The sequence below is a fragment of the Ambystoma mexicanum genome, chromosome 2q (assembly GCF_040938575.1).
Source record: "Ambystoma mexicanum isolate Mex_15411 chromosome 2q, UKY_AmexF1_1, whole genome shotgun sequence".
Lineage (NCBI taxonomy): Eukaryota > Metazoa > Chordata > Amphibia > Caudata > Ambystomatidae > Ambystoma > Ambystoma mexicanum.
This window is the reverse complement of record NC_090924.1, coordinates 1,344,269,679-1,344,293,214: the sequence shown is the minus strand read 5'-3', so window position 1 is coordinate 1,344,293,214 and position 23,536 is coordinate 1,344,269,679. Positions and strand designations below refer to the sequence as shown.

Sequence of the window (23,536 nt, the reverse complement as noted above, 5' to 3'; positions counted from 1 at the left end):
AGGGACGCAAGGGAGAGGGTTGCCAAGAACGCCCATCCTCAGAAGTGTCCACAAAAATGATAGGGTGCCGAACCCGCTGGCATCGAGACATTATGCGGAAGGGGCATACAGGCGTTCCGTTACGTCCAGTTTATGACTGGATGCACATAAGGAACCCGATGTTCACCTATGGAACCCATCCCTACACCGAGGCCGATGGCGTAGTTGTAAGGGATGCATCCAAAATGGCAACCGTAGTCTTGGCGGGAACGGCCGCCATTTTGTCGACACCCGAGGAGAACTGCGACACATGTGGAAGTGAGGTAGGGATACCCACAGGTGTGTCAGGGGTCTTCATTTTAGCCTTTAGACAAGGAACCTCGGCCGAGCTTGTACTATGCGGCCTGGGATGTTTCTGCGACATGTCAATAGCCAAACTAGCCTTCTCAGGAAGGCCCTCGGCACTGCCGGTAAAGGAGGAATTATGGTTCAAAACCTCACTCCTTGCCCCCTCAACAGCTCTGGAGTCACTGCAAGAGCGAGAATGGTGAGGAACACCTTTCACCGACAAGGCCTTAACAGGCCTCTCAGAACTGTTGGTCACCTTAGCCTCTAAACAAGGGCCTTGGATCCAAGCCCGGTGGAAGCCTCTTCACAGTGGGAATCTAACTTCCGTTCGATATCAACCAACCCAGCCTCGGAGCGAGCTCCAGTACCCCATGACTCGGTAGAACTTGGTCTACAAATAGCCCCCATAGGAGGGGCCTCGGATTGTGAAGCCCTGGTAATAGAGCTGTTGATGCTCCTCCCAGACCGGGAAGAACCCGGGAAGGAGTACCCTGGTCAGGGTGCCCAAAAAAGTAAGGAACTTACTGGGCGTTTCTTCTTTTCGTTGATGAAGGATTGAAAATGCGTAGGAGGAGCGCGCTGAAACACCTCCTCCCACCGCTCTAACCGACTTTGAAGTGCCCGAAATGAAAGAGCATCACAATAAAAACACGAGTCCCAACGGTGATCGGGACCCAGCCACTCTAAACACAAGATGGGGATCCATCCCAGCGAAGCGTCGCTGACAGGAAGAACAATTCGGGAAGTCTAGCTGAAAAGGCATAGACGCAGCTCACCCGCGCGCGCACCGTTAAGTACTGCAAAGTACTGTTTACTGTTCACAGTGCGCGGCTCGGGCGTTGCCCATAATATTAATAGGAACAAAGTATTTGTGTCACACTTTATGAGTCACTCAGACAAAAGGCGAGAATCATCCAAACTTGTAAAGTAATTATATGTTATACATGTACGTGTGTGCCTATGAGAACTACTGAAAACAGTGGGAGGCAGTTACTTTACATTAATTGACTTAGCAAGGATTGATATTGTTTAATTTTATGCGAATCTTTTAATTGTTTCAATTTATACTTTGACTTTTATAATCTGACATGGTCACCGCTCTATACACGCTGAAAATAGGCATGCCGTGTAATGTTAATGCTGAGCTAGTCGAGCAGCTAGCGAATGTCAAAAAAAATACAACCTCCTTCCAAATCTAAAATAGGAGCCTTGCAAAAAAGAATACAACGATCTGTTTCCTTGGCATCTGACATTTGCCAATTCTGTACTGGTGATTTGACAATGCGCGAGCTCAAGGTAGTGAATTCATGCCGAGCTAAAGGTAGTGAATTCATGGTTGACTGACGTAGCTCAACACTCTAATGACAGCACATTGATTCAAATGCCTAACTCCACTTCTGGAGCTAACCAAGTGCAACTAGAATTAAACTTCTTTAAAACCGATAACGAAAGCGGCGAGCAGGACTTCTCCCAACACACTTAGCTCTACACTTTCCACTTCTAGTAGTCAAATGGGTTCACTCATGGAAGCCCCGAAGGGGCCTGACCCAAGGCAGGTCATAGAAACTTCAGACTCAACAATGCTCTTTGCATACAACAGTGGCGAACTGATGGTAACACAGCCTCTTACACCACCATTCAATAACTCACTGGTACAAGACACCGATTTGCTGGACTTGCCCGTGCCGTCATGCACAGTTCTTGCACAACAAAAATTGCGGGCAGCCCATGAGGCTATGGTCATCGCAGGTGAGATAGATGAGGACATACGTTTTATGAACAAATCCAATACCACCTGCATAGATGCTGCTGTTTTGTATATATGCTCAAATACTCGCGACTTCACCCAGTTAAGCCAAGTGAGCAATATAGTTACAACTCAAAAAAGAACGCCCACCAGACAACTGACACCTCTTAATCAATTAAGGGCGATAGAGCCAAAAATTCCATCTAATGAATTAACCAAATCACCAGCCATGTTCGACAAATCCCCGGATGCTCATCTAATAATTCGGTATAATTTATAGCCCCCACCCCTTGGGGTACACATTTTGATGAGCAACCCCCTGACCACAATTTCTTTATCAATGGCCTCTGAGCTGGTCGTCCCTATTTCCCCAGAGGCCCCATCCCTAAATAATACTCTAAGTGCTATGAACACAGCCTTGATGTCAATAGCAAAATTGTATGAGGTCCTTGAAACCAAAATAAATGCCCAGACGCAAATCTTGCAACAACTGACGAGGGGCTGAAGATTTGACATATCCAAATTATCAATTGCAGTGCCTCCCTTGATGGCCTCTAAAGTCTTAGGGGATACTACTGTAGCCCCCCTAATGGATCTGTGTGAAAATCAGATAAATCTACCACAAGGTAAGAACAGTGTCCAACATAGTCCCCGGGAGATGCAAACACCCCAGACTAAGGAATATCATGTCGACTGCACCAATGACAGAGTGAGAGGCAGGCAACTAATGACAAAACAAAAAATAGTTTGTCCAGATAAAACCAGTGAGGGGACGGTGTGTCCATATGGAATCACAAGCCAAAACATTGCCAGTGACTTCAAATTCGGATGACGTCAGAGAAATGGCTGATTCCAACACATTAACATGGGCCGACTTGGCTCTAAAAAGGCACAGGCCTTGGTGCAACACCAGAGCCCGAAACTGACTAATCCATTTTCTTCCATTTTCCCCAATCGAAAAGAAAAAAACCGGCGATGTTACCCAAACGAAAAGCCTCTAAAAACTCAATGAAAAAGGTATGCGCAAAAATAAGTGACCCAAATACCGCTAAAACGCAGGACTACAATTTAGTACAACCAAGTCAGTCGAATAAAAACTGCATCTCAAATGTGTCTTCTCCCCAGGAACATGAGCCACTAAAAGCCTTAGTGGCCATGATAGCCAATCCAAAATCAGGAAATAATAGCCAATCCCCCCCAGCAAGAACAATCTGGGCTTTGTCATTGAACAAGATATAATCCAAGGGACGCTTTGAGTGACATCCACCACATATTCCAGGACATATCCTAATATGAACATGCCTCAGACTAATCCATCAAGCAAGGCTCCACATGTTTGTTGCAAACCCCACCAATATAATTGGTAACAATGCAAGGTAGATGAAGACATTAAATTGATCTCTTGGAATACGTGTGGTCATAGGCACTTTATAAATAAGTGGAATAAGGAACTTCATGCCTTTGACATTGTCGTCCTCCAGGAGACATGGCTTGTTAATGAACCCACATGGGATCCATTTTATATCATCATGACTCCAGCGATCAAGAATTTGTTTGGCCGACCGATGGCAGGTCTATTGGTCGCGGTCAAAAAGTCTTTGAATCTGCGAATAACCTCTTGATCTTCTCTGTCTCCTTATATCCAAATAGTAAAGTTACACGAGGTATCTACCACAATTACAAATTGATAATTGCATTGGGGAAGACCGCAATTAGCAGCAGAGCAGTTTTTTTCATATATTACTGATGTCCTTAATTCCCCAATATTGGACAAAACTATAAACCACACAATCTTAATGGGTGATCTCAATTTACATCTACTTTCATATAAGCCTAAGAGCCACTCGTTTCACGAGGTACACTGGACGGCGATGATAGAAACCTTATAATGCTAAATGGTTCCATAACCGGGGACATTCCGGCCAAGGCTACCTGGCACAGGGATCTATCATCTGCATATTTGGATTACAGTCTCATGGACCTGGTTACTTCCCTGGTTGTGTGCGAAACAGACTTGAGCGATCATAATCAATTATGCCCGACATGGAAATGGCCGTGCCAGCTTGATTCTAAGAATCTATGCGTACAACAGAATTTACAACATATCGAAATTAACCAGGCGGTAAACCGCATCAAATGGACCGATCGCAAGCTTGTAATGTACAATCATGCATTGGAAATCGACTTGGGATGCCCATATCCCAAAGTGGGAGGCTGCTATATTCACTCTATGCAAATGTTCATTGAAAGGGGGCCTGACGGGCGTCAGCATGGTACAGGGCACACTCATGCATTCGATCTAGAGCTGAAAACAAGAAACACTCAGCTGCGCAAACATATACAGAACATTGATCTGATAAGATTAAAACAACTTTATAAGAACTGGTGCTGGGCACGGAGGTCCGCTCAATATCAGATTGATGGCGAGAGAATAAGCCAAATTCTAGCTAAATCAACTGGTGGCATATGGTCCCTGCTTAATGAGGCCTCTCTCTCGCCCCAAATTGCACTTCAAACTAATCCAATTCTGAAAAGAACATGGTCTGAATATTATGCTGGCCTCTATCGGACTCCCTTTCCGCAAGTCGAGCTGAATTGGGCAGCTCTAAAAATGAATCATCACTTTGATTTTGATATGGATGACATTGCACTGTTTTTCAACACTAAGTTGATCTAGAGCAGCCCGTCCCGATGGCCTTCACAACTTAACCATAAAAGAGAATCCAATAAGGTGGGCAGCTATCCTTTACAAAATGTTTGAACATGTATTGCAAACTGGTCAGATACCTTGCTCGTGGAAGAAATCCATAGTAGTTCCGATATATAAAAAAGGACCCAGGACTGATCCAAGATCATATCGACCCATTACTCTCTTGGACTGTCCTGGAAAGATCTTTGGTCGTCTGTTAACTGCATTTAATGTTTGCTTGACCAAAGGAAATCTAAGGGATGAATTCCAAACTGGGTTCATAGCGGGTCCTGGCACGTCTATTAATTGGATTACCCTTAATTCACTCAGAATCGCCTTTATTGATTTTCAAACTACGTTCGATGCTGTACCTCGGGAGTTGCTTTTCAAAAAAATTCCTAGATAAGGGTTGTCCATGGTCGATTCTAAAATGGAGAGTCCAGCTGCACTTTGACACAAATATTCAAGTCCGCCTATAGACGTTCTATTATCCAAAGACATCAAAACAGACCGCGTCTTGAAACGGTGATGCCTCAGAGCGTCCGCAGTATTTAACTTTTTCATCTCTGATATAGGTAGCAGATTCAAGTGTCTGAACACTGATGCCCCGAAACAAAAGGGAATTCCCATAAGTTGGCTATTGTACGCTAATGATATGGTTCTCTTATCAAAGACACCACTGGGCCTCAAAATAATGTTGAAAGCACTCTAGTATGCACAATCCAACTGCATATCCATTAATGCGACTAAAACCCAGATCATTCAATTTGGAAATCTGATGCAGAGATGCCGTACGTACACGTGGATACTGCAAAACAGCTCTTTGAGTGTGGTAATAAGTTATTCATATCTGGGCACTCTAACAACTAGCTCGCTGATTTACCCTATGAAGAAATTAAGCAAACCAAATTACAAACTGCGATATCACAAGCTAGAATCAGAACGAAATTTTGCAAATTTTCAATACATCCTTTATTAATTTGCTATAAACAGAAGACACCAGTGTTACTATATGGAACAGAAACTAAAAAATGGTGCCCTTATAACTACTGGGCCAAAAAAAAAAAAAAAAAAAAAAATCGAAGGAGCCTATTGGAAAAAATACTACAACTACCTAAGGCCGAGCTTTTGTCATTGATTCGTTATGAGCTACGGTTAATCTCTACATGGCAGTTTTAAGTGGCAATGGTGTTCGTTTATATCGTAAGCTGATAATGGGTGATCTTCAAAACGGTCTAGCTCGATTGGTGGCATCATATGTCGCGGAAGAAACGCATGATGAGTTCATAAGAACATGGAGGCTGACAGCACTTAAACTGCTTAGCAACGCAGACATCTCTCTACAATTGCTCATCAGTAATCCATGCAAGGCCAAGCAAAAAATGTGGGAGCATGGTTAGAATCAAACATATGCCCAATGTACACGTCACAAAAAATATCAAGAGAATCCTTTGGAACTGAAAAGATATGGTCAAACAGCCCAATATTTGCTAGCGTCACCCACTCATCAGCATCGCTTGGCGTTTTAGCGCTTTAGACTATGTTTAACGTCAGATCTTTTATATAAATGCAACATGTTGCCTCAAGACAAAGCAAAATGCTGTTTCTGTAATACTGGAATGGAGAATCTGAGGCATCTATTAGTTGATTGTGTTAATCTACTGGCGCTGAGATGTACATTTTTGAAGTCTTTCTTTGAAGGATAGGTTAATGTTATGCATGAACAACTATGGCGCACCCTATTTCATACGAACAAGAAATTGGTGTAGTATGCAACTATTTAAATGCTTTGAAACTGTAGGAAATTTCTACCAGGAAAGAACGTGTAAAGTGTCTCTTCTTTATAATTTGTAATCACCAATATTATGAATTTGTAGACGGTTATGCCATCATAATGGTAGCCATTCATATAGAATTTATTTTTGAATGACTGATGCTTAATATATCAACAAATGTAAATCTAATTTGTGTAAGAAAACATTTAACTGTGCTAATTTTATTTCTGTTAGTTGGTTTTAGAACTTGTTAAATGTAAAATATTGAAAGGTTGGAAACATTTATTTTTCTACAGCCAAAACAATAAAGAAAATATATATTATATATTAGTAGTATTATTATTAATGGAGATATACAAACACCCAAAAGTACAAAGACAATCACGAAGGGCAAAGTACGATGCCTACCACAGGCTTGGTCTCGAACCCATAAAAGATGTGCGTCAACCACTGTACATTACTTTACAAATGTATAATTGTAATTTTTATTTACTATGCCTTGTAACCTATCTTTAAGCGCCCTTTTACTCCCGGGTCTGGAGCACTTTATAAATAAAATAAACACACCAGAACTCTCGAATAGCTGGTACACAGACATGAGCTCGGTGGGGAGGTACAAAGTGAATGGCAGCTGTTGTGTGTTAGTTGATACTGCATGCGTCAGGGGCACACCAAGGTCGTAGTGCCACAGGAGGTACAAATCTTGGAGGCACAAAGCCTAGTAAGTACATCTTGCGTTATGAAGGCTCAGGGGCACTTTCCAGGCACACAATGTGAGGCTCAAACTTGTTGATACAGATCGCCTGGAATGCAACAAAAATCCAAAAGGTAGCAAATGCCTTAAAAAACCCTATCTGGAGATACAAGGACTGAAATACAAAACAATACATGGGAAGAAACAGTTAGCTGCCTAGTAAGGGAGTAATAGTATACAAAGATTGGGTTCTGGTCCGGGTGGAAGAAGCATGTGCACAGTTCTGGACTGAACACATCACAAAACTAACATGGATTGAAGCAATGGGGAAACCGGTGAAAGTGCACAGAGAAGAAACATATGAACTTTGCTTTTATAGTGCCGGGAACAATATCTATAGGTGCCAACGAACACTGCAATAAGACTGCTCCTTTATGATCTCAAGAAAGGCACGGCAGCAGTGATGAATTTACTACTGGGTGTAGGGCCAACAGGCATACTTGCATCTCCCACCATCATGGACGGGCTATTGTTTGCCAACTACGCTGCACTCAGCAATGCTTGTAATCAAAGAAGTACATTTACAAGGGGGCCCCAAAAGCGAACTTTCCCCCTACCAACCTACCGACGCTTGAATAAGAAACAAACCCGCTGCCAGCACACTCCGTTCCATACACTCCCTGGGAAAGAAAAAGGTGAAACCGTGCAAAAGGAAAAAGAGCACACCATCTGTCCAAAGACTCCTCAAACTTGCCTGACAAATTACCACACATGCACAGACTCTTTAGCATAGCAGAGACTTTCTTCATCTAATAGCTCAAAATTGTCCCCTGGGAACCGATACAGATGTCCAACAACAACAAAGTGGTCAACGTCATTAAAGTGGAGCTCCGTACCTTGTGGCTGATGACTATGCAGAATCGCTACATCCTGGATATACTAACTGCCATAGAAGGACGCATGTGCAAAAAGATCAGGGATACCTGTTGCTCATTCGTGCCTCCCGAAGATGCCGAGAACGGCTCTGTCACACATAATTGAAGCTGTACACAATCTGGGAGTGCGCATGAAGAAAGGAGCTGCAATAAAGAGTGAAGATTGGTTCGATCTAACTTTCTCTTGGGATCCATCCTGGCTGGAGGAGACTAAAAATGCTAGTGCTCGTCATGGTCTTCATCTTGGTAAACATTTGCACGTGCCAAATGGGACTCCGATGCTGTGCCAAAACAGTGCTCAATAGCACAATGATGATGGTCCCAATCGGGGTAGCACCCAAAGCACCTTGCAGTACCACAGAGCGGTACCAATACAGAAGACCCAAACAAACCCTGGAAAGACTTGTGTACAGGCGCGTTATGAATGCCATCATCTGATAGATATTTATAATCCCTTACACCCCCACATGGCATACTCAACACCCCCACCCTGACCCCGAAAAGTATATAGAGGACTGGGTTGATTTAGCTGGGGATGGACTTGTATTTACATGACATGTACCCCAGAAGAATATGCCCAGTTTCGGGCTAGTTTGCAAGATGTTTGCAGAGCATGGGTCGCCACCATACTTGGAAGCTGAAAGGTTGGAGAGGGTGCGGAGTGGGGAGAAGAACAAGTTACTTCTTACCTTGTAACTTTCTTTCGATGGGATGTTCCTCCGACATATTCCTTATCTTTGATAATACGTTTCCAGCTTGCTGGCCTCGGAAATGTTTTCTGTAGAGGGCACTGCGCGTCTATGTCCCTCGACGGCCACCGTATCGGCGCCGACGTCACCATGCCCATAAATAGCCACGCGCGGTGTCCGTTGCTCAGTTCCGTTTTGTAGCATAAGAAAAGTCATGCCTGAATTGGTCATTGACCTTGAAGGAGCGTAAGCTGCAACCACAAGGGAAGTGTTACTGCGGGATGGATGGGAGGGGCGATAAGGAACACGGAGGAACATCCCATCGAAAGAACGTTACAAGGTAAGAAGTAACTTGTTCTTCGAAGGGATTGTGTCCTCCGACGTATTCCTTATCTTTGATGGACTCCCATAGCAGTGGCATGTAATTGGAGGTGGGAGTAAGAATGTCATGTATCCCTTTAGGGATGGACAAAATGTAATACGGCTTTGCCAAATCTGGTCTCTTGACTAGTGGAGGAATCCAGGTTGTAAAATTTTGTGAATGTATGCGCGGATGACCATGTGGCAGCCGCACATATGTCTCGGACCGGTACCCCTCTTTGGAGGGCCGAAGAGGCTGCGATACCCCTGGTTGAATGAGCCCTAAGATTTTGGGGTGGCTCTTTCCCTGCCAGCTTGTAACATTCCAGAATGGCCAAAATAATCCACCTGGAAATGGTTTGTTTTGTTATGGGTAATCCCAACTTGTGACCGGAGTACCCTACAAACAGTTGGTCTGCTTGCCTGATCCTAGCCATTCTGCTGATGTAAATGCTTAGAGCTCGCCTTGGGTCCAGCCTATGTAGCCTTTCTTCCTCTTTCCCCGGATGGAGAGGAAGGTAGAACGAAGGTAAGGTAATTTTCTGAGTAATATGAAATTCAGAAACCACCTTTGGGAGGAAATTGGGCTTCACCTGTAGGACAACTGTCCTTGTGGAAAATTGTATGTGGGGGGTTTACAGGAGAGCGCTTGTAGCTCGCTCACCCTCCTAGCAGATGTTAGTGCTACCAATAGAACAGTTTTAAGCGGGAGATCTCAGCGAACAAGAGTGAAGTGGTTCGAATGGAGAGCCCATTAGGAAGTTTAAGACTAAATTTAAGTCCCATAAGGGAACTTGGAATGGTTTGAGGATAAACATTAGTTAATCCCTTGAGAAATTGTATCGCTAGAGGTAGTTTGAAATACGATGGTTCCTCCGCAGTGCGCTTGAAGATTGAAAACGCTGCGAGATAGCCTTTTACAGTGCCAACTTGAAGGCCTGAGTTTGCCGAGTAGAAATGATAACACCATTGGTGTACCACATGAAAAAGGGTCGATATTCTCTTCTCTACACCAGCTGCAAAATTTGTTCCAACGGCAGCGGTATAAAGACTTTGTTGCTGGCCTTCTGGCCGAAAGCCACTCCTCCATGACGTCATCCGGGAGATCCCAATCCTTGTACGTCACCCTTTCAGAGGCCAAGCATGAAGGTTCTGATGTCTGGATGGAGAACCTGACCTCCCTTCTGCGAGAGAAGATTCTCTTTGAGTGGAAGACGGATTGGAGGGCAGATGGACATATCTAGAAGGTCAGGCTACTACGTTCTCCTGGCCCAGTCCGGGGCAATTAGGATCATGGTTTTCCAGAATATTCTCAACCTCCTGATCATTTGAGGAATAACAGGGACTGGTGGAAACCCGTAAAGGAGTGGAAACTCCCAGTCCACTACGAACGCGTCTCCTAGAGCTCCTCTCGGGGGAAATTCCCTTGAACAGAACAGATCGCACTTCCTGTTGGTGCAGGTGGACCACTTGAGGGGTTCCACAAAGGGCGAAGATCTCTTGAAGGACTTCCTGAGCTAGCTCCCACTCGTGGGAGACTGCTCTGCCTGCTCAGACTGTTCGCTGTCAAGTTCTTCTCTCCGGCTAGGTGGACTGCAGATAGAGAGATTCCTTCCTGAATTGCCCAAAGCCAGAGCTGCATTGCCTCTCTGCACAGTGGTTGTGACCCTATGCCACCTCTTTTGTTGAGGTAGTGCATGGCCACCGTGTTGTCCGTCATTATTAGGACATTTCTCCCCTGTACTGATGGCAGGAAAGCTTTCAGCGCTAGTCTGATCGCTCTCAGCTCCAATAGGTTGATGTGTAGTCTGGACTCCGATGGAGACCAACGACCGCTGATGGCCAAGTCGTTGGCATGGGCTCCCCACCCCGTGAGTGAGGCATCTGTAACTACTGTTATCTCCAGCCATGGTTGCGAAAACAGTTATCCTTTCAAGATGTTCTCTGGATAGGCCCACCATTAAAGGTCGCAGGCTACCTTGTCCGTAATCCGGAGGAGATCTGTCATTCTCCCTGAGAATTGCGACCCCTGAGTCTCAGTGCCCACTGAGGAGATCTCATTCTCAGGCGAGCCTCTGGCACAAGGAAGATGCAGGATGCCATGAGGCCTAGACACCTCAAAAAGTCGAAGGCTGGGAGATGTTGGGCATTTTGAAACTTGTTGACCATCTGCAGAATATCTTGAGCCCTCACCTCTGGTGGCGAGGCTTTTCCCAGGGAAGTGTCCAGGACTGCTCCAATGAACTGGAGTCTCTATGATGGTATCATCTGTGACTTCTTTAAATTGAGGGAGAAGCCCAGTTTGTGAAGGAAGTGGCAGACATAATCTAGCTGGGTCTGAGCTTGTCCCGAAGATACAGCCATGATCAGCCAATCATCCAGATAGGGGTAGACGTGGATCCCTTCCCTCCTTAGACTCGCAGCCACTAACGACATTAGCTTGGTGAATACCCTCCGGCGGAGGTCAGCCCAAATGGCAGAACTCGAAATTGATAATGAGAGTCGCCAATTGCGAACCTCAGGTATTTCCTGTGTTTGAGATGGATTGGCACATGGAAATAAGCATCCTGAAGGTCCAGAGATACAAGCCAGTCCTGGATCTGGAGGGCCTGAAGGATCTGAGAGAGAGTTACCATCTTGAACGTGTCCTTCCTGAGGAACTTGTTAAATTCTCGTAAGTCCAGGATGGGTCTCAGTCCTCCGTCCCTCTTTGGTATGAGAAAGTAGGGGGACAAGCCCTTGTTCCTGTCCGCTACAGGTACCGGTTCTTTGGCACCTTTCTCTAGCAGGTCTATAATTTCCTGCAAGAGGAGCGGATGTGGAACTTTTAGAGAGCTGTTCCCCAGTGGATGACTGAGCGATGTGTAGAAACGGTAGGCAGTAACCCTGGGCAACTGTCTCCAATGCCCAAGCATCTAACGTAATAGCCTGCCATTCCGTCAGATGGTGAGTTAACCTGCCCCCTACAGGTGTCTTGTGTGGAAAGACCTCAGAGTGGTTTGGGGCGGCTGATGCAGATGCCGAGGCCGAGGCTAAAGAGGCATCTGCTGCTGCTGCGGCCTTAGTACTTTTGACCCGTCCACCTCGGGTAGATCTCCTTTGGCCTCTGAGCCGGCTGTCCTCTGCCTTTCCAGAATGCGGAATAATAGCGAAAGGACTTTCCTCTCCCAGAGGTTCCTGAGGGGCGAAAAGGAGTTTGGCGGGTAGCAGCTCCTAAAGATTTTGCTGCTGCTTTAGATGTCTGCAACTTTACCAGGCTCATCAGCCTTTTTTCCGAATAAGGAAGAGCCGTCAAAGGGCATATTCAAAAGTCTGGCCTGTACATCTGGAGCAAAGCCAGACTTTCGCAACCACGCATGCCTGCGGATTGTTGTACTTGCCAGCATGGCCCTGCTGATACCGTCAGCAGAATCAATGCCAGTTTGAAGTGACTCGCACATGGCATCTTTGCCATCCTTAATAATGTTAAGGAAGGCTTCCTTTTCCTCTCCTTCGGGTATGCAGTCAGCCGCTGATGAAGCACACTCCCACAGTGTGCGACTGAACCTGGCGAGCGTACAGGTGGCGTTGGACTACAACGCCATACTACACAGAGAAGACTTTCTTTGCCATAGAATCGTACCTCTTGTCATCTCTATCCTGTGGGACAGTAGGGTAAGCGGTCCTGCTGCTTGATAAAGTTGCCGCTTGGACCACCAGGCTCTCTGGAGTCAGGTGTTTCGATAAGTATTCAGGGTCAGCTGCAGCTACCCTATACTTGGCTGATAACCTTTTATTGACAGCCGGGATAACTTCAGGAGTTTCCCAGTTAGATGCAATCTTTCTTTGTAAGGCTGTATGGAAGGGGACCACAGGATCCTCCTGTGGACCTTTATCTAATATGTCTGTCAGGTCATCCAGTTGAAAAACAGGCGACGGCGCAGACCAACCCATGAATTCAATAATTCTTGCCATCAGGGTTCTATAGGGTGTTTCGGCATGTTCCCCTGGGCCTGGTTTAACAAATTCCACTTCTGGGGAAGTGTCCAGCCCATTTGCCTCATGCAATGACTCCTGTAGTTCTTTCAACCTTCTTTCCTCAGAGGTGAAATCCTCTGAAACAGGTAGTGTGGTCCTCTGCAACCCGAAGGTTTCCTGGTCAGAATCTTCCCCTTCTTCATAAATTGAAGATAATCCAGGGTACTCTGACATCTGAAATGGTATAAAACCCATTTCTAAGGCAGAATGAGCCAAACTTGTCATTAATGGGCGAGAAAACTTCGATGTCGTCGACGCCAATGTGACAGGCTTCAAAAGGCGCAGAGAAAACCGGAAGAGGCCTCGAAGAACTCGACAGGATCGGGATCCTACTCGAGGATGTCGACGGGGGTCTCGGCAAAGGGATCTTCGACGCTGAAGACGGTGCCTTCTTACCCGATGGCCCATGGCGCTCTCGGGTGGAATGTTTCGCCGGGTGCTGCGACTCGCAGCGTTTTGATTTTTTGGGTTTTTCACCCAGGGGTATCACCCTCGGCTGTCTTCGAGCGGGTTGAGGCCGCTTTCTCGAAGACGCTTAACATTTTCTTCCTGAATTCCTCCCACTCAGCCTGAGAGCTGTGTTTTGTGGGGCAGGAGACTCTTTCTGGGGAAACAGAAGACGAAGAAGGGGGATCTTCGACATCTCTTGTTTGAGTGTCTTGATCTCGACGAATGGTTCTGGGAGCTACTTCGAGATCTAGAATGGGAATGTTTGCGACGGCGAGGAGACGAATGCCTCGGCCAAAGAAACTTTCGAAGAGGTTTTGACTGATTTACCTCTCGAGCTTCCCCTTGCGCTCCTTCAAGGCTTTCGCCGTCATGGACATGCAGTCCTCCCACTCCGAACAATGGTGCTCGGCTCCCAAGCACCACAAGCAGATCCTGTGTGGATCCGTTAGACATTTTTTTACTGCAGTCTCGACATTTCTTGAAGCCGGATTGCGGCGTTGTCGGTTCCGATGAAAATGCCATCGAGAACGAGTTGGTATATTCCAGTAGATGTAGATTAGATTATCTGACTGAACTGAGCTACAATGTTCCGAAGCCCCACGAAGCGCGGAAAAACGGAACTGAGCAACGGACGCCGCGCGTGGCTATTTATGGGCATGGTGACGTCGGCGCTGATACGGTGGCCGTCGAGGGACATCGATTCGGCGGACATCGACGCGCAGCGCCCTCGACAGAAAAAAATTCAGAGGCCAGCAAGCTGGAAACGTATTATCAAAGATCAGGAATACACCAGAGGACACAATCCCTTCGAAGAATATATATTGGAATTTAGCTGCCACGGCGGAGGAGTTTGTTAATTTAGGATTAACGAAAGGGAGAATGTTGGGAAGAAGAGAAGGTCTTCCCGACACCCCTAGGCAATACCCAATGAGAAATAAACGCCAAGAGGACACATACAAGGGTTAGGGTGGGTGCATACAGAGGAGGGTGCGCAATCACCTTAGTGCTCGCACTACAATCTATATGATAGATGTGTGTGTGAATGCCAACTTGGCAAATGGTAGCCATCTTAGAATTTAGGCCCAAGCATGGCGAACAGCATTATGTATGTCAATTTTAGATGCCTTACATGAGCGCGAACATCACTCCCACGCGGCCAGGTTTCAGAGATCCATAAAACCCTCCATTGTCCTAGAAGTTACAATACCTCGTGCACTGGTAATGTGCCCTGCAAGGTCATGAGAACAGCAGATCGCCTCTTGTCAGTACCATCCTACGGGACAGCTAGCAAAGACCTCCTGCCACAAAGAAATACAGCGTTGCAATGCTTTTATCCTGAGCCCCCTGCATGCCACAGAACCATCCAAATCCAGAACGACCATAAAACCTGTACACACCTCAATCGATAACTACAATCAGAAGGCAATGCCATCACATCTTCACAAAGGGGTCATGTGCAGGGTAGCAACAATTTATAGCCAAAAACAAAGATTGGGGAAATTGGGAGTTTCGTATCTGTCTGGGAAATAGTGAAGCATGGGAGTTTGTGTGACCTCAGCTCTCCCTACAAGCCCATCCATATATCTTCCAGGTTCTTGTTAGAACAATAAAATAATATTGTGTTAGTAGCCGATTGATTGTTAGGCCAACTTCACCTCAGATGACGAAATGAACAGCACCCATGTGGAAGGTGATTGACAGATGAAGACGGACCAATGGCCTGGATCCCATATGGAGCAGGCCCTACATATAGAGGGCTCCTCCAATCGATCTGGTTACTCAAAAGGGAGGTCAAGGATCAAATACTGCATGTTAGAGGGAAATCTTTGTTGCATGCATCAATGCTGTCTGCCTCATCGACACCCAAGCAGAGGCCCCTGCTGACTGTGTCAATATGGTAGACCACGGACTAAGATCCGGCGCCTCAGCTAGACCCGCCTTGGAGGCCTGACTCACCAGGGGTAAGCATGGAAGAAAGTCCAACTTCAGTTCACAATTTCTGGTTGCCCGCAGCAAGGATGGACTTAGCGCTGACTTGGCTTAGATGAAGACAGACGTTGAGATAACATCTCTTGCGGAAAAACTAGAGCGCCTTATCTTTAGACAAGACGCAGCCGCAAATGACTTAAGAGTGGGGCAGAGGGTTGGATGCTAGGATGACTGGTTCCCCCTGCAGGAGCCGAAAGTGGCCTTCCTTCTGTTTATGTATTTGGGCGTTGGCCCCAGGCTTTTCCCAAACCTTCCTAGTCAATATGAGGATATCTTTTTGCAGAGGAATACCCAAGCGGCCCATGGTGCGCAAGCGCAAGGCCTCCACCAGCTCCCCTGGCTTTTGTAGGGCCTGTTCAAGATGGGGGCACACCTAAAAACTCTGCTACGTCCTGTAGACAGTCATGAAAGGCCTTTGCTGACGCGGCTGGCTCCTCTTCCTGTGTGTTGCACCCCCGCCCCGTTTGTATCAGGCAGATGAGAGTCCAGGTCCTGCTGCAGTGGAGCTGGAGGAGTCCCGTCCTCCCCCTAGCACCCGATAGAAATGGCTGCAGAGCAACAGGCGTCTGCAGCAAGGGTGGAGGCATCAGCAGGCACCGGAGCTGGGACCTCGGAGCAGCCACGAGCAGCGGTACCGGACACCTGGTGGAACTGGTCGAGGGCCCAAAGGAAGGGGCCTTGGAGGCAACACCTTGGGGACCACCTTTTTAATGAGTTTGCTGAGGTATCCCACCATCTGCAGAGAGCACAAGCAGAAAAAAAGTGCTTACAAAAAAAAAAAAAAAGAAACTGGTCCTCACAGGCAGCTGGAGCTGGTCTTCTGTCCTGCTCAATACGTAGGTATCTCAGAAGGGTATTCGAATGGCTGGGTGGCATAAAGATAGTCTTGTGGGGGACCACCTGCTCGAACCCTGAGGCCCAGAACCACTCCCCGATGGAAGTGGACTAGATCTACCCTGCACCGCCCGTTCTGAGGGCCATGGGGTTGCCATAGGCCTAATGTCCTGGAAGGGAGGGTGCAAACTCCCTGCAACATAGCAGAGGATGGTGTGTCCAACCCTTAAGCAGAAGCGCCAACCTCAGAAAGGCCTCCAGTAGGCCTAGGGCCCTCTGCCAGGGGGCTGGAAGTCAATTGGTCCCACTTTGTCACAACCTTGGAGGGGGCTCCGGGAGGCTTTTTCCCCCTCAGCCACTGAGCTGGTAGCGCCTCAGTCTTCGGCCTGGAACCAGAGCTCTAAAGCCCCTTGCCCACTGGTGAAGCAGAAATGGAGCACCCCTCAGTGATTTGCCAGTAAGAGCGCCGGTAGCCTAACTGGCCTTAGCCTACCACTGGTGTTAAGAGTCTGGGGGACCCCTCCCAGTCAGCGGCCACGGGAAGGAGTCTCCAGGCTGGGGTGCATTCGAGAACAAAGGACCTACCTTCTCGTGGCGAGAGGTCTTGGTCACAAAGTTCTTCAGATGAATAAGAGGTGAAGTGTGGAAATCTCGCTCCAGCGGGAGGGTCGATTCTTCACTGAACGATGACAGAGCTGCAAGCCACACACGCATCTCAGTGGTGGTCTGGCCCAAGCACTCAAGGCAGAGCACATGGGGGTTGGAGGCCAGGAACAACCGACTGCATTGTGCGCCTCTCATGAAGCCTCCTGCTGCCGAAATGCGGCAGGGGTGACAAGGCACCGAAGGGAGGTGAAAAGATTAAAAGAAGAAAGAATGGGGAGCACACGGAACACCTAAAAAGTGTATGCGCCTAGCTGCCATGTCTGACACCATCCATGTGGAAAAAGGGCCCGAGGTGAGGAGCCAGAGTGTGGGGCCTCAGGGGCGTTCAGACACCGCGCCAACGCACACCATACTAAATTTAAAGGGGTAGCACATTTTTTGCTGCCAATGGTTCCAGTACTGTCCCCATGTTGGGGGATGTAATGCTGGAAATGTATCAGAGGGACAGGGCCTCTGAATCCTTGTCCTTTACTGCTTTTTATCATGTGTTCTGTCGTGTTTTCTGCCCAGGAGTCCATGTGGGACTCCTGGCAGTGCATCTCTCTTTTGGTTTGGTGAACAGACCCATGGGATACCCTTATGGCACCCATGGGTAGGGGTACAACCCTGTGCCCCTAGTGCATGTTTTTGGGCACCTGTGGGTGGCCCACAGAGCAGGGTATGGGCTGGTGGCAGCTCCATGCTGAATTTGACAGGTGCTCTGGGTGTCCTTCATTTTGGGATACCCAGCCCTGCCATTGGGATCAGTTGATTCCTGATAGGAAACAAGATGGCCCCTGTGGCCTCTTGCTTTCTATTGCCTGTTACCTTGTTTCCCAAAGTCCTGGGAAGCCCCGACTCTGTCCCTTCCCTCTGACTGGCTGTTGGGTGGAAGTTCCATATATGGTGTTGTTGTGAAGGCCCAGCTAGACTGACTGGAGCCTTCCCAGTGACTGTATGTTGTGGGTACCTCCTGTGGGTGGGACCTGGGTGAATGAGTGTGTGAACAATATACACTCCTTGTTGTGGTTGTCTGGTTTCTGGCATGAGACACAAAGACTGAGACAGCCCTGCCCGAAACTGGCCTGAATGCAGTGTGTAGTGTTGAATGGCTGGGTACTTGTCCCAATCCACATTCCTTGTTGCGAGTGTCTGAAAGGGAGGAGTGTGTCCTGAATGCACTGTGTGCCTGATTGGCTGACTGCATGAATGCCCTTCTGTATGATTGGCTGCTGAGTGTGTGCCAGCAGTGTGGATGAGAGACAGAATAGTATATCTGGGGACCTCTCACCACTGGTAATTGTTCAGAAGCGTTCTGGAGTTGAGTCTCCACTAAGAGTAACTGGAACTGCTGATCCTCGACGTCCAGCTGGAAGAAGAAGACTTGCTGTTGCATTTGCTTTGACCGATCCGAAGGCTGCCGAAATCGTCGAAGACTGACCCGAGAGAGGACCTGGTAAGGCGCCCTCTTCCCGTGCTCCGAGGGACCATCGAGCACCGCTCCATCTTCGCCGAAGCGCCCTGGAAGACAGACCCTCAAAAGGCTGCCGACCCGAGACGGGACCGCCGAGGAGATCGAAGTGAAGCACCCGGACATCGCCGCCGTCGACCAGGGTTCGCAGGTTTGTGTAACCGCTGGAGGCCCGTCGAAGTTGTGTTGCCCAGCCGTGGGAACCACTTGACGCCGTGCCGCCGCCGACAGGAGCCGCCCGCTCCTTTGCCCAAGAACATTCGAATCGAAGGACTCCCTCGTCCGCACCGTCGACCGCTTTATCCTGCCGGAGAAAGTCGAGGACGACCAACGCGCCGAGGAGAAACCTGCCGGTGGGTTTCCCGCCACCTGAAGACCACAAAGACTCGAACGACTCGACGCCCTTGCTGGGCCTCCGTCTCCACAATCTTTGCGGTCCAGAACTATTGTCACCGAGGTGCCCCGCACGCCTCTGCCTTGCAGAACGCCGACGCTCTGACGCCGACGAGCACCGCTCGGACGAAGCTGCCGCCTCATCGACGCCGTTCTACCCCGTTTGTCGACGGACGTTCGACGCCCCGTGTCTCCCGCTTGAAAGGGAAGGCAGTGAAGGGCCGTCGATTCGCCGAACGCCGAGTTCCTCGACGCTTCTCGACACCTCTTGACGATCCGTGACTCCAGCTTGAAAGGGGGTCGCTCAAAAAGGATCTGTCGACGTCTCTTCGAAGAACTCGACTCCACCAGGTACATTGGGCGGGTAAAAACATTATAGGAGGGAATAAGACTTGCAGAACAATATATGGACTGGGCTTGTGCTATATCTTTAGTTTACAGGTTGCCCAGGTGGGGGGATCTCCACACAGAACTGTGTCTAGTGGTAGGGGCCAGTATCCTGCCTATTGCTCAACCATCTTATTTTCTCTCCTCTCTCTATTGCTGGTTTCACTCTATTGATCTGTGTGACATTATTACAGTATTGTTGATGCACTTTAATGAGATCTAATACAAAGGGTGGTACCACTTTAGAATTGTATATATTTGCCATTGTTGATTTTCCTAAGTACAAAGTGAGTATTTATGATAAGTGTACATAACCTTGAATATTGATTATATAAAGACTGTGTTCTAACCAATACAGAGTGTGGACATTCCTTTGTGGGGCTTGGGGACTACACTGTACTTAAGAACCAGCCTGCATCACCTCCTGAGAAGCTAGGCATTGATTGCTCGTCCATTGCTACCGTAATAGAGAATCTTGGCTGGGGTCTTCTGTGCCTCTCTTCTACCATATAGAGAGCAGAAGTACAGACACCCCCTACCAGTCTTTACAGGGGACTGCCACAAGGATGGAGGAAAGGGGGCAGGCCGTTATGAGAAAGTAGCCTTACTACCTTGCTTTAGCCCAACTGTTAGTCAGCCATATTTGCATTTAGCCTAATTGTGTAAGCTAGCCATAAACCTAGCACAGCTATCCCATTTCCACCCTCGCCCCTTTGTAACTTTGAGGAAGGCATGCACTCATTCCACACACCCTGCACTCACATAACACAAACACTACTGCAAAATACTCTGCCATTAGAATGAAGCTACTTTTAATGACAATAATCCAAACTGTAGCTTCTCAAACAATCCTCCATCTCCTTAAAAACAAACCACCTGTCTACTTCATAGTTTATCTTTGCTGCACACATCCACATGCCATTCAGACATGGGTCTTGGCCACCTTTATATAAAATGTAATGGCTGAAATGCACACGCATTATAGCACCTTCCAACCTCTCAGTTCAACCAGCAGCGCGTTTGGACCATAATTATGGTGACAGGTGCTATACAAATGAAAAAATAAATATCCCAGTCGGAATCTAGTGTTTGACGGTGTAGTGGGCGACAAACCATGTACCGTGGACGAGGTAGCACTGGTGGCCCGTTCAGTCGATGGGGTTGTGGACGCTGTTGTCGCTGTAGAATGAGAGGACTTATGGGACGCAGACTAGTGATTGGTCGTCGGCGTTGAGGTAGTGGCAGATGTACTTTTATGCAACAGAACAGTTTTAAAAAACTTTAGTCACTGTCATTGGTGGGGTTGCCAACAGATGACAGTTGTGCCATTAGGGCCTTTGACGTTTCCTCCGTAGTCTGCTTTTTAGGAAGGGTTGAGTACCTCTCCTCTGATCTTGCCCTCTTTTGGTCCGAGGGTTTGGCAGGGGGCCTTAATGCCACACTCTTAGAGGACTCATCCTCTGAAGAGGGTACTGGCCTCATTAAGCCAAAACAATGATCCCATGACTGAACAATGCCCCTGCACCTAGCCTACCTCACTGTATATATGTATATAAACTGACCTGCTAAATGTACAATACTGTATGCATATTTGTATATATATGCCTACTTAACAGACCCTGTAAGTCATGTAATGCTCTGCTCACCATTCAACTGTTTCCTACCCTGTAACGAAGTCTTTATGTATACTTACTCCTCTGTTCTCTGTTGCGCCCCGTTACCTCTGGGTTTTGCGCGCTAGATCAAATAAACAAACACAGGATGTCGGTCTATCCCTCAAGGTCTTTGCACTGAAGCTCTGGCGGATTTCACAAGCTTCAGGCGTATGATTGGGATAGAGGCAATCTATGCACTCACTGACTGTCTCCTTCATAGACGTTTGATGCAAAAACTCACAAGGTTTAAAGAGAAACCTTTGATCTTCCTTCCAAACTTGACACCAACTCATCTGTTTTTGAAGAAAAATGAAGTCGAGATGATTGATCAACTTCTTTTAAAGCCCAAGAGAAAAGGATTGGAGGGCTCAAGTTAGAATCTGCAGAGTGGGGTTACATACTTGACGTCCCATTGGTTGGGGGTGAAGGCACCCAAAATAACAGATGGGATACAAAACAATGCTGTTTTTTTCTTTTGTGGTAAAATAGAATAGAGGCAACCAAGGATTCCCAGCCTGACGGGGAATATTCAAAGCATGTGAATCCATGAGGGATCGACTGCAGGTGAAATTAAATTGGGTATGATAGGAGTTGGTTCTGATGATTTTTTATGAATCAATTCTAGTTTAGGGGGACACTTGTCTTTTTAGTAAAACGTATTTATTATCAAATCGTATATGTATTTATTGTAATTATATGTTTGTAAATTGTGAAAGGTTCAACTGTAAACCAAAGCGCAATACAACGAAAAGAGGGACTATATACACTCACCTCATGTCATCAAGACTGGACAGTCCAGCTTCAAAGGCTCCACCAGGGCCATGGAAGGGGAGGAACGCATTGCAAGAGAATAACTTGCCTGCTCTTAACAAGCATGTTCAGGATCATGACGACCATGGGCAAATATTCCTGCACCACCTTGGAGAGCATGGGCTGTCACCAAATACAATGGCAGCTGGTGTGGATCGGAAACTGGCATTTGCAGTCCACGCTCTATACATGGTTTGAAATTTGTTCTGGGACTAAAAGTGGGAATTCCAAAAACTCCAGCATCCTCAACCACAGAATAGAGAATCTAAAGTCATATCGCTCATGCAGCTCCACACAGACACCATTTAGTGCTGTGTTCACCAAAGACAAATGTGGCCTCAATCTAGAACTAAATCCTGGGAGCATAGAGGTAACACACCCTCCGAGCTGTCCTCTAGCACCCTAAAAGAGTATTTTCTAGATATGAATTCCGATTGTTACATACTTAAGGTTTACAATTTAATTCAAGTTGTTTGGTCATGTACAAAGTTCTGCATTTTAGCACCAATTCAAAACCGCTGTACAAATGTGCCCACATATCTTACTTTGAGAAGGCTATTTTTGAAACCACAATTTATTGATTTGAATCTTAAGAGATACTAGGGCAGCTCATAGGGCTTGTAAAAGCACACATTATGTAGCTTTTCCCTGCTGTGGCTCGATTCCTCATACTGGCTTTTTTAAAACTGAAGAAAATGGAATACTGGAGAATTCTTTTTTTTTTAGTCTGGATATGTATCGAATTCTGGCCTAGTTATAGCCGGAGGTATTTTATATTTAATGTGTAGGGATGCAGGATCACTTCCTATAAGGGGTCTCTCCTTTCAGATTGGAAGAGATTGAGTAGTAAGTCTGATTATCCAGATCAATGCTTATTATTACTATCGATTGTGTTGTGACTGTTTTGATACTGAATGGACATAGTTCATAGAATAATCCCTAAAATCCAGATCTGTTCATAATTTCTACAGAATGCTGGAGACTTGCTGAAACCACTGCACCAGGGTCAGGGCCGGTGCAAGGAATGTCACTCTAGGTAAAGTGTCAGATTGGCGGCCCCCACTCTGGGTCCTAACCCTTCTCAAACAACTGTCCCCCACTGCAACCCATTACCTCCACATAAAACATTGCTCACGTCTTCTGCTGTGGATGGATCCCCTGGCACTTTCCTCACTCTCACGGCCACACACACTGTTAGGTTTCAGAAGTCAAATTAGCCTGTGTTCTAAGGCATAAATGCGCTTTCAAAATTTGATTAGTAAAATTTGCCAATTAAAAAGGTCTTGATTAGCAAACATACATATTTGATTAGCAATTCTGTACTCATATTATTAAAGTCACTAATAGTTATTTGTACTCAAGACATACAATCAGCAACAATACAGCATTTTTGCGTACTGCTAAAGTGAGACATTAGTGAGATGAGAGTCTGTAAAATGTAAAGGTTAGCTGCATGAATGGACACAAATAGATACTATAAAATGCATCTGAAAACAGTTTCAGTGGAAGGCTCTGTGCAGCTGCTCCAGTCGGTGTTGCACATGGAGTGCCTGTATATTGTATGATCCACATGCTTGAACCACCATTTGTTCAAATGTCTCATTAAACAAAGTTCACAATGTTAAAAGAAAGTCATAGCATGAATATGTAGTATGGTGCTGCAGCCCTT

At 46.7% G+C, this 23,536-nt stretch overlaps 1 protein-coding gene across 1 annotated transcript in view; it reads right to left on the bottom strand.

Annotated features, from left to right (window-relative positions):
* The window catches only part of STT3B (STT3 oligosaccharyltransferase complex catalytic subunit B), an 872,418-nt gene that overhangs the window by 410,456 nt on the left and 438,426 nt on the right, over nt 1-23,536 (bottom strand). The window lies entirely within an intron of this gene.